At 48.2% G+C, this 18271-nt stretch overlaps 1 long non-coding RNA gene across 1 annotated transcript in view; it reads right to left on the reverse strand.

Annotated features, from left to right (window-relative positions):
• Positions 1 to 4457, reverse strand: part of LOC107976145 (uncharacterized) — a 34328-nt gene extending 29871 nt beyond the window's left edge. Inside the window, exon 1 of the long non-coding RNA XR_001719817.3 lies at positions 4275 to 4457. This is a non-coding gene — a long non-coding RNA (uncharacterized LOC107976145). The remainder of the gene's footprint in view (positions 1 to 4274) is intronic.
• Positions 4458 to 18271: the final 13814 nt, after the last annotated feature.

Below are 18271 nucleotides of genomic sequence, written 5' to 3' on the forward strand. Positions count from 1 at the left end.
AGAGTGCCCCAATATTCTAACAAAAGACTGTCCTTCACCTTTACTGCTCTGAAGCTGTTCCAAGGCCACTTCAGGAACCATGGACAAAGGACAAATACTTTAACAAAAGTTATGCTTACTGTTTTAGTCATTTAGAAAGTAACAAGGACTATGGCAGTTATGAGCCAGGAACCATGGACAAAAACTGGCATTACATGTCATGGTATCATAATAAGGCATCTAGAGATGATTTAAACTATATGGGAGAATATGCATAGATCATATGCAAATACTACACCGTTTTATATCAGGGACTTGAGCATCTGTGAATTTTGGTATACGCAGGGGGTCCCGGAACCAATCCCCCAAAGATGCTGAGAGATGACTATATTTATGAAGCTAATAAAGTGTTATATTACTTTATTGAACAAGTATTTGCTGAATGCCTACTGTGTGCCAGATGCAATGCTAAGCACTAGGTGAACAGACACTGGTCCCCACCCTCCAAACAAGTAAGCATACATTTATCACTGCAACTTGTAATTATTTGAGGGAAAGTAAATCAAGGTGCTATGAGAGACAAAAAGAGCTTATGTTAGTTAGACTTACTGAAGAGGAAAGGCAACTTTGAAAAGGGACACAACCCAAGTAGAGAACAGGTGGCCAGGTGTGGTGGCTCACGCCTGTAATCCCAGCACTTTGGGAGGCTGAGGCAGGCAGATCACCTGAGGTCAGGAATTCAAGACCAGTCTGGCCAACATGGAAACCCTGTTTCTCCTAAAAATACATAAATTAGCTGGGCATGGTGGCACACACCTGTAATCCCAGCTACTTGGTAGGGTGAAGCAGGAGAATCCCTTGAACCCAGGAGGCCAGGAGGCAGAGGTTGCAGTGAGCTGAGACTGCACCACTGGACTCCAGCCTGGGTGACAGAGGAAGATTCCATTAAAAAATTAAAAATAAATAAATAAGAAGATGAGAACAGGGCGAGGGCGAGGGCGAGGAGGAAAGTATACCAGACAGAGGGTACCGCAACGCAATGGTCCTCAGGAAGTGCTTAGAAGGTTAGAGGAGAAGGAAATACCTGTCAGTGGAAAGTGTGTGTCTGGGAGGTTGGGAGAGTGGCAAGTGGTAAGGCTGGGGAGTAGGTGAGGTTTTACAGGGTCTTGCAGGTCCCGGTAAGAGATGGAGATTTCCTCTAAGTGCAATGGAAAGTCAATGAAGGGTTTTATCCAGGGGTGACATGTTCCAATCATTACTTAAGATCACTCCAGTTGCCATGTGGAGAACAGAATGGAGGCTGGGGAAGAGTGAACACTCAAAGGCTATTGCTTAATCCAGCCCAGAGGTGATGGACTATAAAGCTAACAGTGGAGATGCTGAAAAGTAACTGCATTCAAAATACGTTCTAGGGTGGAGACAACAGGACCACTGATGGACTGGATTTAGGAAGTGAGGAGAGAGGGCTAGATTTTTGGTCTATGCAATTGGATAGATGATGAGAAGAAGGTTAGAAACATATCTTTGGGAACTATCAGCACATAGATGGGTTAAATGACAGAGTGTGGAGAGAAAGGGTCCCAGGACTGAGCCCTAAGATACCTCAACACTTAGACATCAAGCAAGGGAGGAACGAGACCCAGGGAAGGACACTGTGAAGTAGTCCTTGATGTAGGAGGAAATATCAAAAGGGAGCATATATCACAAAGAAAAGAAAGTTTCTAGAGTTTCTGTATTAACCACTGCTGAGAGATCAAGAAAGTTGAGGCCAGAAAATCAACATCTGCATTTGACAAGATGGAGGGATCAGGTTTTTGTTTTTGTTTTTGTTTTGAAACAGTCTTGCTTTGTCACCCAGGCTGCAGTGCAGTGGCACAATCTGGTTCACTGCAACCTCTGCCTCCCGAGTTCAAGTGATTCTCCTGCCTCAGCCTCCTGAGTAGCTGAGATTACAGGTGCCCACCACCACACCCGGCTAATTTTTGTATCTTTAGTAGAGATGGGGTTTCGCCATGTTGACCAGGCTGGTCTAAAACTCTTGACCTCAGACAATTGGCCCATCTTGGCCTCCTGAAATGCTGGGATTATAGGCGTAAGCCAATGCGCCCCACTGGATCAGGTAATCTTAACAGTCATTTCTGTAGACCAATGAGGATGAAAGCCCAACAGAATGGTTGAGAGAATGAGGGTCTAATCAGCACTTTCAAGAAGTTTTGTTGGGATGGGAAGCAGAAATGGAGTAAGAGGTGGACATGTGGCCAGGTGTGGTGGCTCACACCTGTAATCCTAGCACTTTGGGAAGCCGAGCTGGGCTGATTGCCTGAGCTCAAGAGTTTGAGACCAGCCTGGGCAACATGGTAAAACCCCATCTCTACTAAAATTCCAAAAAGAAAAAATTAGCTGGGCATGGCGGCATGCACCTGTAGTCCCAGCTACTCAGCAGGCTGAGGCAGGAAAATTGCTTGAACCCAAGAGGCTGAGGTTGCAGTGACACAAGATGGTGCCACTGCACTCCAGCCTGGCAACAGAGCAAGACTCCGTCTCAAAAAAAAAAAAAAAAAAAAAGAGGCTGACATGTATGTGAGGACAGGATTTTCTTAAGATGAATACACTAAAGCAGGATTGTATGCTCACAGGAAATGCTCTAGTAAGCAGGGAAAAATTAGTAATGATGGCTTATACAAGAGTAAAATATATTAATAGTTTTTCAGGTTGCAGATGAAATCCCATCAGTAGGTTGCAAAATTAATTCAGTAGGTCAACTTATTTTTATTTTTATTTTTTTTTAGACAGAGGCTTGCTCTGCCACTCTGGCAGGAATGTAGTGGCTGGATCTCAGCTCATTGCAGCCTCCTGGGATCAAGCGGTCCTCCCATCTCAGCCTCGTAAGTAGCTGAGACTACAGGCATGAACCACCACACTCAGCTAACTTTTTTATTTTTTGCAGACACAGGGTCTCCCTATGTTGCCCAGGCTGGTCTCTACCACCCAGGCTCAAGTGATCCTCCTGCCTACGCTTCCCAAAGTGCTGGCATTACTAGTATGAGCCACCACGCTTGGCCCCATTCATTTTAACAAAAAAATAAACAATATGAGAGTGTACGCCATACATTATTGTTTCATGAGCCTTTCATTTCAGTTACACAGACATATTATGTTAAGTCAATAAAAAAAAAAAAACTCAAAAGGAGCCAGGTGAGGTGGCTCACACCTGCAATCCCAGCACTTTGGGAGTACAAGGCAGGAGGATCACTTGAGCTCAGTATCACTTGAGACCAGCCTAGGCTGTAGTGAGACCCTCTGTCTACAAAAACTTAAAAAAAAAAAAAAAATGAACAGTGAGTGATGGTGTGGGCCTGCAGTCCCAGCTACCGGAGAGGCTGAAGCAGGATTGCTTGAGTCCAGAAGGTCGAGGCTGCAGTGAACCATGATTACACCACCACACTCCCACTGGTGGACACAGCAAGACTCTGTTTCTTAAGAAAAAACAAAATTAATTAATTAAAAACATAAACATCTGAAATGCCATAGTACATATAACCATTAAACATGAGGCAAGAGAACGTGAAGGAAACTGTATCAGTCAGTTCACAGAGAACACAAGTTAGATAATACCTACAAGTTAATATCAATCATATAAAACCCACATTCGGAGTAGATGCAAAAACTTCCATTTGCACTAGGCGCAACGAACAAGCACGGAAAAGACCACGTGGAGTTAAACTGTCAGAAAACCTTTTACCCTCGCCTGTACACACCCACACACCCCGTGCTGTTTCTCCGGTCCCAGTCCTGGCTCACATCCTTCCCTTCTCCACCCAAAAACTCGCCCCTTCCCTCACAGTGTTGACTGTTCCCATCAAATTCTGAGGGCAGCTCTTCGGAGTGAGGGCTCCCAGGGCCCGGTGGGGCAAGCTGAGCTCTACCCGGACCTGATTCGTCTCTCCTCCACCTACTTTCAGAGCGGACAGACTCAGGCCTTTACAGCCTTCTAAGTCCCGGGTCGGATACCAGGCTGGGCTCCACCCCCGCACTGTGACCCAGAAACGCTGGTAAATGAATGAGAGAAGGAAGGGGCACATTGAAAGGCCGCCGGACACGGAGGTGCTCGGCCCCGCACCCCAGACACAGGTTGTGGAGGTTCGGAGGGGCTTGAGTCCCGTTCGTCCCTGTCCCTACCCCGGGGCCCTCCCGGACAGGACCAGCCAGCCCCCTGCCCTCATTTCCGTACGAGGGTCGCCCAGTCCCCACGGGTCTCGGCTCTCAGAGGCCCAACCGTTAGGCTCCTCGCGTACCAAAAGGGACGCGCCCAGACTAGAGTCTGGACTTCCATGAGGTCCAGACTCGTCGCCTCTGGCTGCCAGCAGACAAGGAACTTCACACTCTACAGCTCTCCCCACCGTCGCCAACCGCGCCAAAGTGCCAGCTCCGCGCGCCAAGGTGCAGGCCAGGAGCGCCGCGCTTCATGCCGGGAGCTTGGCGGACTCGGAACCTCACGCCGCAGGTTCTCCTTTCTCGGGGGTGGGGGTGTTGGGGGGGGTGGGGGCGTGTTCCTGTATCCTTCGCCCAGGCCGACTTCAGACTGCTGAGCGTTTGCGGACAGGATTATCTCGTGTTTTCTATTGTTTGTTTGTTTGTTTTGAGACGGAGTCTTGCTCTGTCGCCCAGGCTGTAGTGCAGTGGCGCGATCTCGGTTCGCTGCAGCCTCTGCCTCCTGGGTTCAAGCAATTCCCTGCCTCAGCCTCCCAAGTAGCTGGGATTACAGGCACCCGCCACCATGCCCGGCTAATTTTTGTATTTTTTATTAGAGACAGGGTTTCACCATCTTGGCCAGGCTGGTCTTGACCTCCTGACCTCGTGATCCACCTGCCTCAGCCTCCCAAAGTGATGGGATTACAGGCATGAGCCACCGTGCCCGGCCACCTGGCTAATTTTCTTTTTTTCTTTTTTCTTTTTTTGAGACGGAGTCTGGCTCTGCCACCCAGGCTGGAGTGCAGTGGCGCAATCTCGGCTCACTGCAAGCTCCGCCTCCCAGGTTCCCGCCATTCTCCTGCCTCAGCCTCCCGAGTAGCTGGGACTACAGGCGCCCGCCACCCTGCCCGGCTTTTTTTTTTTTTTTTTTTTTTTTTTTTTTTTTAGTAGAGACGGGGTTTCACCGTGTTAGCCAGGATGGTCTCGATCTCATGACCTCGTGATCCGCCCACCTCGGCCTCTCAAAGTGCTAGGATTACAGACGTGAGCCACCGCTTCTGGCCCCCTCTGGCTAATTTTCTAAAAAAAAAATTATTTGCTGTCCAAAGGGTCAGCTAGAATTTTTCTTTTATTTTTTTGTAGAGATGGGAGAGTCTCTATGTTGCCCAGGCTGGTCTTGAACTCCTGGCCTCAGGTGATTCTCCCACCTCCACCTCCCAAAGTGCTGGGATTACAGGTGTGAGCCACCACAATGGCCTTTGTTCCCTCCTTTGTAAATAATAAATGTGTTAGATAATCCTCATAAAGTGCCTGGCACTTTATTAATTACTGTGGCAGTACAACCATGACTCTCTGTGAAGTAGATTCCTTTATTATTGACATTTTATAATTGAAGAAACTGAGGCAGTCTTGGAGAGATTATGATTTACCAAAAGTCACTCATCTAGGAACTTGTCCGGTGGGTATTGAACCCCAGTCAATCTGAACAAACACAACAGATGCATTAACTAGAGACTGGTGAGTGGATGAATAAAATGTGCTACATTTGTACAATGGAAAACTATTTAAAAATAAAAAGGAGGCCAGGCTTGGTCCCAATACTTTGGGAGGCGGGGGCAGGATTTCTTGAGACCAGGAGTTCCAGACCAGCCTGGGCAACATAGCCAGACCCGACCCCCTATCTACAAAAAGTTAGCCAGGTGTGTGGTGGTGAGCACTTGTAGTCTCAGGTACTGGGGAGGCTGAGGTGGAAGAATCACTTCAGTCGGGAGGTCGAGGCTGCAGGGAGCTATGATCATATCACTGCATTCCAGCCTACAGAGTGAGAGACCTTGTTGCAAAAAATACATATAGATAGATGGATAGATACATGCTACAACATGGATAACCTCCCAAAACATGACGCTATTAATAAGTGAAAGACGCCACACACAAAATAATACATATCACCTGGCCACGTGGCTCATGCCTATAATCCTAGCACTTCAGGAAGCCAAGGCGGGTGGATCATCTGAGATCAGGAGTTCAAGACCAGCCTGGCCAACATGGTGAAACTCCATCTCTACTGAAAATACAAAAATTGCCAGGCACAGTGGCTCACGCCTGTAATCCCAGCACTTTGGGAGGCCGAGACAGGCAGATCATGAGGTCAGGAGTTCAAGACCAGCCTGGCCGACATAGTGAAACCCTGTCTCTGCTAAAAATACAAAAATTAGCCGGGCATGGTGGCAGGCGCCTGTAATCCTAGCTACTTAGGAGGCTGAGGCAGGAAAATTGCTTGAACCCGGGAGGCAGAGGTTGTGGTGAGCCAAGATTATGCCACGGCACTCCAGCCTGGGCGACAGAGCAAGACTCCTTCTAAAAATATATATACATACCGTATGATTCACTTTATATAGAATGTCCAAGAAGACGCCAATCTATGGATACAGAAAGAAGGCTAGGAGAGGGGTTGGGTGCAGGGATGGGCAGTGACTGCTAATAGATATGGAGCTTCTCTTTGGGAAACGAAAATGTCCTAAAAGTATTATGGATGGCGGTGGTGGTTGCACAACCCTGTGAATATACTGAAAACATAGAGTTGTACACTTTAAATGGCAAATTGTACAGCATATGAATCCTATATTAATAAAGCTGTTAAACATTTTTTACTCGGCTGAGCATGGCGGCCCACACCTGTAATCCCAGCACTCTGGAAGATGAAGGCAGGTGGATCGCTTGAGCCCAGTTTGAGACCAGCCTGAGCAACGTGGCAAAACCTCATCTTTACGAAAAAAAAGAAATTAACCAGCGCAGTGGCTCGCACCTGTAACCCCAGCTACTCAGGAGGCTGAGGCAGGAGAATCGCCTGAACCCAGGAGGCAGAGGTTGCAGATCGCGCCACTGCACTCCAGCCTGGGTGACAGAGCAAGACTCCATCGCAAAACAACAACAACGGCTGGGCGCAGTGGCTCACACCTGTAATCCCAGCACTTTGGGAGGCCGAGGAGGGCAGACCACAAGGTCAAGAGATCGAGACCATCCTGGCCAACATGGTGAAACCCTGTCTCTATTAAAAGTATAAAAATTAGCTGGGCGTGGTGGCGGTCGCCTGTAGTCTCAGCTACTTGGGAGGCTGAGGCAGGAGAATCGCTTGAACCCAGGAGGCAGAGGTTGCAGTGAGCCGAGATCACGCCATTGCACTCCAGCCTGGGCGACAGAGCAAGACGCCGTCTCAAAAAAAAATAAAAATAAAAAAATGAAAAACAACAACAACAGCAACAACAAAGTACATAAAATGCCACCCAGATCTAGCTGGCCTGGTTAGTGTGGAGAATTCCCTGTACCTTCATTGAGAAAATGGGGCCCCACAAAGAAATGCTAAAGCTCCTCCTTGTGTTATTCATTCAACAAGTATGTAGCCATGGCCCATCGGGGGCTGATGATACAAATGTGACTAACACACACCCTCTGCACTGGCTAGCTGACAGCGTAGTTGGGGAGCCAGCTCTGGACATAAATAACCACAATGCATCGTGTTTTGACGCGATGGGGCAGGAGAGGGAATGACTAATGAGGCGGAGAGGCGTCCCAAAACCATGGGCCTTTGAAGTGGGTGAGGGGAAAAGCACATGAGGCTGAGGGATTGGGTATGGGCTTCAGTGGAAAAGAGCAGTGCCTCTGACAGCCCCCATGATAAAATGGCTCAGGTGTGACTTAGAGTAGGGAGTTAGCTGGGTGTTCAAGTGGTACCCAGGAGGCCGGGCGCAGTGGCTCACACCTGTCATCCCATCATTTCGGGAGGCCAAGGTGGGTGGATCACTTGAGTCCAGGAGTTCAAGACCAGCCTGGCCAACATGGTGAAACCCCGTCTCTACTAAAAATACAAAAATTAGCCGGGCATGGTGGCTGGAACCCATAATCCCAGCTACTCAGGAGGCTGAAGTAGGAGAACCGCTTGAGCCTGGGAAGCAAAGGCTGCAGTGAGCCAAGTAAAAGTTCTTTTTACTGTCTGCACCTCTGGCCCTGAATAGTCGCTGATCACCATGACAATTAAGGGTATGGGCCTTGAGATGCAAAGAAAAGATTATCCTGGATTTTCTACATGGTGTCAACCTAATCACAGGGGTCATTAAAAGCATAGAATCATTCTCAGCTAATGTCAGAACCCAAGGGAGGTGTGGCTAGGGAAGAATGGTCTGAGAGATGCAATGTTCCTGCCTTTGATGGTAGAGGAAGAGACCATGAGCCAAGAAGTGTAGGTAACCTCTAGAAGCTGAAAAAGGCAAGAAAACAGATTCTCCTCTGAAGCTTCCAGAAAGGACTGCAGCCCTACCAACACCTTGATTTTAGCCCAGTGAGACTCATGTAGGACTTCTGTATTAGTCCGTTCTCACACTTCAATAAAGAAATACCTGAAGGCCAGGCACAGTGGCTCACATCTGTAATCCCAGCATGTTGGGAGGCCACGGCGGGCAGATCACGAGGTCAAGAGTTTAAGACCAGCCTGGCCAACATGATGAAACCCCATCTCTACTAAAAAAAAAAAAAAATCCAAAAAAATTAGCTGGGCATGGTGGCGCACACCTGAAATTCCAGCTACTGGGGAGGCTGAGGCAGGAGAATTGCCTGAACCCAGGAGGCGGAGTTTGCAGTGACCTGAGATTGCGCCACTGCACTCCAGCCTAGGCGACACACACACACAAAAAAAAGTAAAGAGAAAAAGAGAAATACCTGAGACTAGGTAATTTATAAAGAAAGATTGTTTAATTAGCCTACAGTTCCAACGGCTCTAGAGGAAGCATGGCAGCATCTGCTTCTGGGGAGGCCTCAGGGATCTTCTACTCATGGCGGAAGGCAAGGGGGAGCAGGAGCAAGAGAGGAGGGGAGGAGCTACATACTTTTTTGTTATTATTTTATTTCTCTATTTTCTTTGAGACGGAGTCTCCCTCTGTCACCCAGGCTAGAGTGCAGTTGCACGATCTCGGCTGACTGCAACCTCCACCTCCCAGGTTCAAGCGATTCTCCTGCCTCAGCCTCCTGATGGACTGGGATTACAAGCGTGCACCACCACACCCAGCTAATTTTTGGTAGAGACAGGATTTCACCATGTTGGCCAGGCTGGTCTCGAACTCCTGACCTCATGATCTGCCTGCCTCAGCCCCCCAAAGTGCTGGGATTACAGACGTAAGCCACCACGCCTGGCCTTATTTAATTTTTTTGAGACCGAGTCTCACTCCAGCCCAGGCTGGAGTGCAATGGCGCAATCTCGACTCACTGCAACCTTCACCTCCTGGGTTCAAGTGGCTCTCCTGTCTCAGCCTCCCGAGTAGCTGGGATTACAGGCACGCACAACCACACCCGGCTAATTTTTGTATATTTAGTAGAGACAGGGTTTTACCATGTTGGCCAGGCTGGTCTCCAACTCCTGACCTCAGGTGATCTGCCTACCCCGGCCTCCCAAAGTGCTGGGATTACAGGCATCAGCCACTGTGCCCGGCCGGAGCTACACACTTTTAAACAGCTAGGTGTCATGAAAACTCACTCATTATTGCAAGAACAGCACCAAAGGGATGGTGCTATACCATTCATGAGAACTTCGCCCCCATGATCCAATGACCCCCCACCAGGCCCCATCTCCAGCACTGGAGATTACAGTTCGACATGAGATTTGTGTGGGGACACAGATCCAAACCATATCGACTCCTAATCCAGTGGTCCCCAACCTTTTTGGCACCAGGAACTTGTTTTGTGGAAGACAGTTTTTCCACTGACTAGGAGGCAGGGAGGTTTCGGGATGGTTTAAGCACATTACATTAAACGTGCACTTTATTTCTATTATGATTACATTGTAATAGATAATGAAATAATTATACAACTCACCATCATGTAGAATCAGTGGGAGCCCTGAGCTTGTTTTCCTGCAACTAGACAGCCCCATCTGGGGGTGATGGGAGACAGTGACAGATCATCAGGCATTAGATTCTCATAAAGAGCCCACAACCTAGATCCCGTGCATGCGCTGTTCACAATAGGGTTTACACTCCTATGAGAATCTAATGCTGCCACTGATCTGACAGGAGGCAAAGCTCATGTGGGAGTGCGAGCAATGGGGAGCTGCTGTAAATACAGAAGAAGCTTTGCTCGCTCGACTACCACTCACCTCTTGCTGTGCGACGTGGTTCGTAGCAAGCCACAGACTAGTACTGGTTTGTGGTTCAAGGTTTGGGGACCCTTGTTCTAACCTATAAAATTTTAAGACAATAAATTTGTGGGGTTTTGTGCAGCAGTTTGTTACTGCAGTAAGAGAAAATCAGTACATTCCCGTATATATCTGTTGTTCTGTGCAGACTGTCTCCTGCTCACTCAGGGTCCAAGGTTACAAAATGCTGCTTCTCCAGGTCCGTCCCCACCTTTTCTGCAGGAGGCTGAGTACCTCTCAGATACCTCCTAGATAGATCCAGGTGTCTCAAAGTATGATATGCACACACACACACACACACACGCATGCACGAGCACCCCCAGAGTCTGTGCCCCCAATGGTGGCTGCCACCGGCCTCTGCAGTAGGGGCTGCTATCTTGCTGCGGCAGGCCAGGCTGCTGTTATTCCTACACCCTGAGGCATGGCCTCCTGCCTGACACGATTTCTGCAGATGCCTTGAGATGCTTTAATTTATTATTATCTTCATTCTCTGGCTGCTGGAGTCCATGGGGCCTTGTAGGGGGACAATCAGAGTGACAGTCACAGTGTCCCACTCAGGACTGCCCCTTGGACCTTCCAACCAAGCAGGAACCTTAACTCTGCCTTAACTTCCTTGGGAGGAAGGACTCTGTCCTGGAGGCTCCATGGTCCTGAGGGGGCCTGCTCTCCACTCCCAACCCAGCCCTCCAGGCAGGCCTGTCTCCTGGGGCCTCTGCTGTAGGCTTTTTCACATAAACATACACAGTCCCCAGAAAAGTGCTTGGGATAGTGCTTGGCGCTTAGTAAACACTGCATAAGAATGCTTATTGGCCAGATGCCATGCCTATGCCTGTCACCCCAGCACTTTGGAAGGCCAAGGTGGGAGGATTGCCTGAGCCCAGGAATTCAAGACCAGATGGTGCAACACAGTGAGACCATGTCTCTACAAAAAATTAGCCAGGCAGGGTGGCATGTGCCTGTAGTCCCAGCTATTCAGTAGGCTGAGGCGGAAGAACCACCTGAGCCTTAAGGTTTGAGGTTACAGTGAGCAACACTGCACTCCAGTCTGGGTGACAGAGGGAGATACTGTCTCTTTAAAAAAAAGAAAAAGAAAAGGTCGGGCGCCATGGCTCACGCCTGTAATCCTACCACTATGGGAGGCCTAGGCAGGCAGATTGCCTAAGCTCAGGAGTTCGAGACCAGCCTGAGCAACACAGTGAAACCCCATCTCTACTAAAAAAAAAAAAAAAAAAAAAAAGGGGCCAGGCGTAGTGCCCGAGCATTTTGGGAGGCCGAGCCAGGTGGATCACCTGAGGTCAGGAGTTTGAGACAAACCTGAACAACATAGTGAAACCTCGTCTCTACTGAAAATGCAAAAATTAGCTGGGCGTGGTGGCACTTGCCTGTAATCCCAGCTACTCAGGAGGCTGAGGCAGAAGAATCACTTGAACCTGGGAGGTGGAGGCTGCAGTGAGCTGAGATCATGCCACTGCACTCCAGCCTGGGTGACAGAGCAAGACTCCATCTCAAAAAAAAAAAAAAAAAAAAAAAAAAATGGCTGAGCACAGTGGCTCATGCCTGTAATCACAGCACTTTGGGAGGCCAAAGTGGGTGGATCACCTGAGGTCAGGAGTTCGACACCAGCCTTGCTAACATGGTGAAACCCCCGTTTTACTAAAAATACAGAAAATTAGCAGGGCATGGTGGCTTATGCCTATAATCCCAGCTACTCGGGAGGCTGAGGCAGGAGAATCACTTGAACCCAGAAGGTGGAGGTTGCAGTGAGCTGAAATTGTGCCACTGCATTCCAGCTTGGGCAACAAGAGTGAACCTCCATCTCAAAAAAAAAAAAAGTGCTTATTAATAAATCCCGGCCGGACACAGTGGCTGACACCTGTAATCCCAGCACTTTGGGAGCCCAGGGCGAGCAGATCACCAGAGGTCAGGAGTTTGAGACCAACCTGGCCAACATGGTGAAACCCCATCTCTGCTAAAAATACAAAAATTAGTCAGGTGTGGTGGTGGTTTCCTGTAATCCCAGCTACTTGGGAGGCTGAGGCAGGAGAATCACTTGAACCTGGGAGGTGGAGGTTGCAGTGACCCGAGACTGTGCTTCTGCACTCCAGCCTGGGTGACAGAGCAACACTATGTCTCAAAACAAAACAAAAACAAAACAAAAACAAAACCCTTTATATTTTAGTCTAGTATAATTTCTATAGCACAGGGATTAAGAAAACAAGTCCTGGCCAGGTGGGTGGCTCACACGTGTAATCCCAGCACTGTGGGAGGCCAGGGCGGGCAGGTCACCTGAGGTCAGGAGTTCAAGACCAGCCTGGCCAACATGGTGACATCCCGCGTCTACCAAAAATACAAACATTAGCTGGGCATGGGGGTAGGAGCCTGTAATCCCAGCTACACAGGAAGCTGAGGTACGAAAATTCCTTGAACCTGGGAAACAGAGGCTGCAGTGAGTTGAGATCACGCCACTGCACTCCAGCCTGGGTGACAGAGCGAAACTCTGTCTCCAAAAAAAAAAGAAAAGAAAAGAAAAGAAAAAAATAAATAAACAAAAAGAAATTGACACTTCCGGTCATAAAGCTTGAAACTTACATTTTATTTTACCTGAGTTCCTTCCTCAGGAAAGGATCCCCAGGCCTCTCAAAGTTTATCAAAGAACTGAAACTCACCAGGTCATGGCATCCTGACAATGAGACTCCGGACCCCTCATTCATCATGATTGCTTCCTTACCCCTCCTGAGTTCCTGTATTCCCACACATAGTTGCATTTCTTCCCTGCTGTATAAACCCCTAATTTTAGTAGTCAGGGAGATGGATTTGAGACTGATCTCCCATCTCCTCAGCTGCAGCACCCAATTAAAATCTTCCTTGGCAATAATCACTGTCTCAATGATTGGCTTTCTGTGCGGCCAACAGCTGGAGCTAGGCTGAACTCTACTGCTTTCGTAACACTAAAAGAATGAAATGTGATCATACACACACAGTGGTTCTAAAACATGTCTGCTAATTTCTTTTTTTTGAGACGGAGTCTCTCTCTGTCACCCAGGTTGGAGTGCAGTGGTGTGATCTTGGCTCGCCACAACCTCCACCTCTTGGGGTTCAAGCGATTCTCCTGCCTCAGTCTCCCGACTGGCTGGGATTACAGGCACCCACCACCAAGCCCAGCTAATTTTTGTATTTTTAGTAGAGACAGGGGTTTCACCATGTTGCTCAGGCTGGTCTCAAACTCCTGACCTTGTGATCCGCCCACCTTGGCCTCCTAAAGTGCTGGGATTACAGGCGTGAGCCATCGCGCCCAGCCCATGTCTGCAAATTCTCTGACACCCCTCATGGAGTGGAGTCTAATTCCTCCTCACCTTGAACATGGTCTGGCTTTCGTGACTCACTTCCTTTTCTTTTGAGACAGGATCTCACTCTGTTTCCCAGGCTGGAGTTCAGTGGTGCAATCACAGCTCACTGCAGCCTCAACCTCCTGGGCTCTGGTGATCCTCCCACCTTAGCCTCCTGAGTAGCTGGGACCATAGGTGCTCACCACCACACCCAGCTGATTTTTATTTTATTTTATTTATTTATTTATTTATTTATTTATTTATTTATTTATTTATTGTTTTTTGAGACAGAGTAATGCTCTTGTTGTCCAGGCTGGAGGGCAATGGCATGGTCTGAGCTCCCTGCAACCTCTGCCTTTCGGGTTCAAGAAATTCTCCTGTCTCAGGGTCCCAAGTAGCTGGAATAACAGGTGCCTACGACTACTCCCAGCTAATTTTTGTATTTTTTAGTAGAGATGATGTTTCACCATATTGGCCAGACTGGTCTTGAACTCCTGACCTCAGGCAACCTGCCCACCTCCGCCTTCTAAAGTGCTGGGATTACAGGTGTGAGCCACCGCATCCGGCCCTGACTCACTTCTAAGGAGTAGAATGCGGTGGAAGAGACCTGCATGACGGCTGAGGCTGCATCAGAAAAGGTGATGCAGCTCCCACGTGGCTCTCTCTGGGAATATGGGCCGTTGAAGCACAGAGCCAGGCTATAAGAAGCCCAGCTGCCTCCAAGCCACCATGCTGGAGGGATTGCATAAAGAGACCACACCGTTATACTGTGAGATGTCCTCTGTTCCAGCCCTCAGCCATTCGAGTCTTCCCTGCCTAAACACAAGACATGTGACTGATGAAGCTTTTGAAATGACTCCACATGGTGGTGCGCGCCTGTAATCCCAGCTACTCGGGGGGCTAAGGCAAAATTGCTTGAACCCAGGAGGCAGAAGTTGTAGTGAGCCATGATCAAGCCACTGCACTCCAGCCTGGGCAACAGAGCAAGACTCCATCTTGAAAAATAAAAATGAAAATGAAATGACCCCAGCCTCAGCCAGTACTGTAACCATAGGAGGAACCCTAGGCAAGACCTCATCCTATGTAATTCAACACCCTGAATTATCAGAGGTAATAATTCTGACAGTTGTTGTTTAACAATCTGGGATGTCTCCTTACACAGCAAAAGACAACAGATAGACACATATAGTACTTTGCACATAAAAAACATTGAAAACATAGCAGTCCCAGACAGTCACGGTGGCTCACTTCTGTAATCCCAGCACTTTGGGAGGGCGAGGCGGTGGGACCACCTGAGGTCAGGAGTTCGAGACCAGCCTAGCCACCATGGTGAAGCCCCGTCTCTACTAAAAATAAAAAAATTAGCCAGGTGTAGTGGTGTATACTGGTGTAATCCCAGCTACTCAGGAGGCTGAGGGTAGAGAATTGCTTGAACCTGGGAGATGGAGGTTTCAATAAGCTAAGATTGTGCCACTGCACTCCAGCCTGGGCAACAGACTGAGACTCCATCTCAAAAACAAAAACATAGCAGTCCTAATTGTTATTATTTCAAACCAGTTTTATCTTGACCCACTAGGACCTTATGTATTAATCATAGCAACTATTATTTATTGAACACTTAGTATAAAACAGACATAGCACATATGCGCACACATTGTTATACTGCTCTTTGATTTATTGTGCTTCACAGAAACTGCATTTTTTACAAATTGAAGGTTTGTGGCAACCCTGTGTTGAGTAAGTCTGTCAGTGGCATTTTTCCAACAGCACGTGCTCACATCATACCTCTGTGTCATAGTTCGGTAATTCTTAACAATATTTCAAGCTTTTTCATTATTACTATGTCTGCTGTGGTGATCTGTGACCAGTGGTCTTTGATGTTACTACTACAGTTGTTTTGGGCATCATACACTGTGCCCATTTAAGATGGTGAATTTAATCAACCAATGTGTGTGTTCTAACTGCCTCTCTGACCAACTGTGCCTCCGTCTCACGCCCTCTTGCCCTCTTGAATCTCCCTATTTTCTGAGACAGAACAATATTGAAATTAGGTCAATACCTAATGGCCTCTGAGTGTTAAAGTGAAAGGAAGGGGCCTACGTATCTCACTTAATGTCAAAAGCTGGAAATGATTAAACATAGTGAGAAAGATATGTAGAAAACTGAGATGAACAAAAGCGAAGCCTCTTGTACCCATTAGCCAAGTCTCTTGAGACCGAGTCTTACTCTGTGGCCCAGGCTAGAGTGCAGTGGCGCGATCTCAGCTCACTGCAACCTCCACTCCTGGGTTACAGTGATTCTCCTGCCTCAGCCTCTCAAGTAGCTGGGATTACAGGCATGCACTACCACACCTGGCTAATTTTTGTATTTTTAGTAGACACGGGGTTTCACCATGATGGCCAGGCTGCTCTCGAACTCCTGACCTCAGATGATCTGCCTGTCTCAGCCTCCCAAAGTGCTAGGATTACAGGCATGAGCCACTGTGTCTGGCAGGAAAAGTTCTTGAAGGAAATTAAAAGTGCTACTGCAGTGAACACGTGAATGAAAAGAAAGCAAAACAGCTTTATCGCTGATATAGAGAAAGTTTGAGTGGTCTGGATAGAAGATCAAACCAGCCACAACATTCCCTTAAGCCAAAGCCTAATCCAGAGCAAGGCCCTAACTCTCCTGAATTCTATGAAGGCCAAGAGGGGTGAGGAAGTTGTAGAAGAAAAGTTGGGGCTGGGCGTGGTGGCTCACGCCTGTCATCCCAGCACTTTGGGAGGCCGAGGTGGGTGAATCACCTGATGTCAGGAGTTCGAGACCAGCCTGGCCAACATGGTGAAACCCCGTCTCTACTGAAAATACAAAAATTAGCGAGGCATGGTGGCCCATGCCTGTAGTCTCAGCTACTCAGGAGGCTGAGGCAGGAGAATAGCTTGAACCTGGGAGGCAGAGTTTGCAGTGAGCTGAGATCATGCCACTGCACTCCATCCTGAGCAACAGAGTGAGACTCCATCTAAAAAAAAAAAAAAAAGGTCCAGGCGCAGTGGCTCACACTTGTAATCCCAGCACTTTGGGAGGCCGAGGCGGGCAGATCACCTGAGGTCCAGAGTTCGAGACCAGCCTGACCAACATGGAGAAATCCCGTCTCTACTAAAAATACAAAATTAGCCGTGTGTGGTGATGCATGCCTGTAATCCCAGCTACTCCGGAGGCTGAGGCAGGAGAATGGCTTGAACCCGGAAGGCAGAGGTTGCTATGAGCCAAGATCATGCCATTGCACTCCAGCCAGGGCAACAAGAGCGAAACTCTGTCTCAAAAAAAAAAAAAGAAAAAAGAAAAAAGAAATATATATATGTATTTTGGCCAGGTGTGGTGGCTCATGCCTGTAATCCTAATACTTTGGGAGGCTGAGATGGGTGGATCACCTGAGGTCAAGAGTTCGAGACCAGCCTGGCCAACATGGTGAAACCCCATCTCTATTAAAAACATAAAAATTAGCCGGGCGTGGTGGCACACGCCTGTAATTCCAGCTACTGGGGAGGCTGAGGTAGGAGAATCACTGGAAACTGGGGGGTAAAGGTTGCAGTGAGCCAAGATTGTGCCACTTCACTCTAGCCTGGGTGAAAGAGTGAAACTCCCTCTCAATAAAAAAGAAATACATTGGCCAGGCACCGTGGTGCACGCCTGTAATCCCAGCACTTTGGGAGGCCGAGGCAGGCGGATCACGAGGTCAGGAGATCAAGACCATCCTGGCTAACACAGTGAAACCCCATCTCTACTAAAAATACAAAAAATTATCCAGGCGTGGTGGTGGGCGCCTGTAGTCCCAGCTACTCAGGAGGCCGAGGCAGGAGAATAGCATGAACCCAGGAGGTGGAGGTTACGGTGAGCCGAGATCGCTCCACTGCACTCCAGCCTGGGCAATAGAGCAAGACTCCGTCTCAAAAAAAAAAAAAAAAAACCCATACATTTTGTAAGGCTATGGCTATGAGAGCTAGTGATTCCTCTGATGGATCTGGGTGAAGCCATTGAAAACTGGAAAGGATTCACCATTCTAGATGCCATTAAAAGCATTTGTTATTCATAGGAGAAGATCAAAAGATGAACATGAACAGAATTTTGGAAGAAGTGGATTCCAACCCTCATGGACGATTCCAAGGCGTTCAAGACTTCAGTTGGGGAAGGAACTGCAAGTGTCGCCGAAATAGCAAGAGAACTAGAATTAGAAGTTCAGGCCAGGCATGGTGGCTCACACCTGTAATCCCAGCACTTTGGGAGGCCAAGGAGGGCAGATCACCTGAAGTCAGGAGTTCAAGACCAGCCTGGCCAACATGGCGAAACCCCATCTCTACTAAAAGTACAAAAATTAGCCGGGGGTGGTGGCACGCGCCTGTAATCCCAGCTACTTCAGAGGTTGAGGCAGAAGAATTGCTTGATCCCGGGAGATGGAGGTTGCAGTGAGCCAAGATTGCGCCACTGCACTCCAGCCTGGGCGACAGAGTGAGACTCCATCTCAAAAAAAAAAAAAAGAAGTTCAGCCCGAAGATGGGAGTGAATTGATTGCCCAATCCCATGAGCAAACTTGAATTAATGAGTAGTTGCTTCTTAT

The sequence above is a fragment of the Pan troglodytes genome, chromosome 6 (genome assembly GCF_028858775.2).
Source record: "Pan troglodytes isolate AG18354 chromosome 6, NHGRI_mPanTro3-v2.0_pri, whole genome shotgun sequence".
In the NCBI taxonomy this organism is placed as follows: domain Eukaryota; kingdom Metazoa; phylum Chordata; class Mammalia; order Primates; family Hominidae; genus Pan; species Pan troglodytes.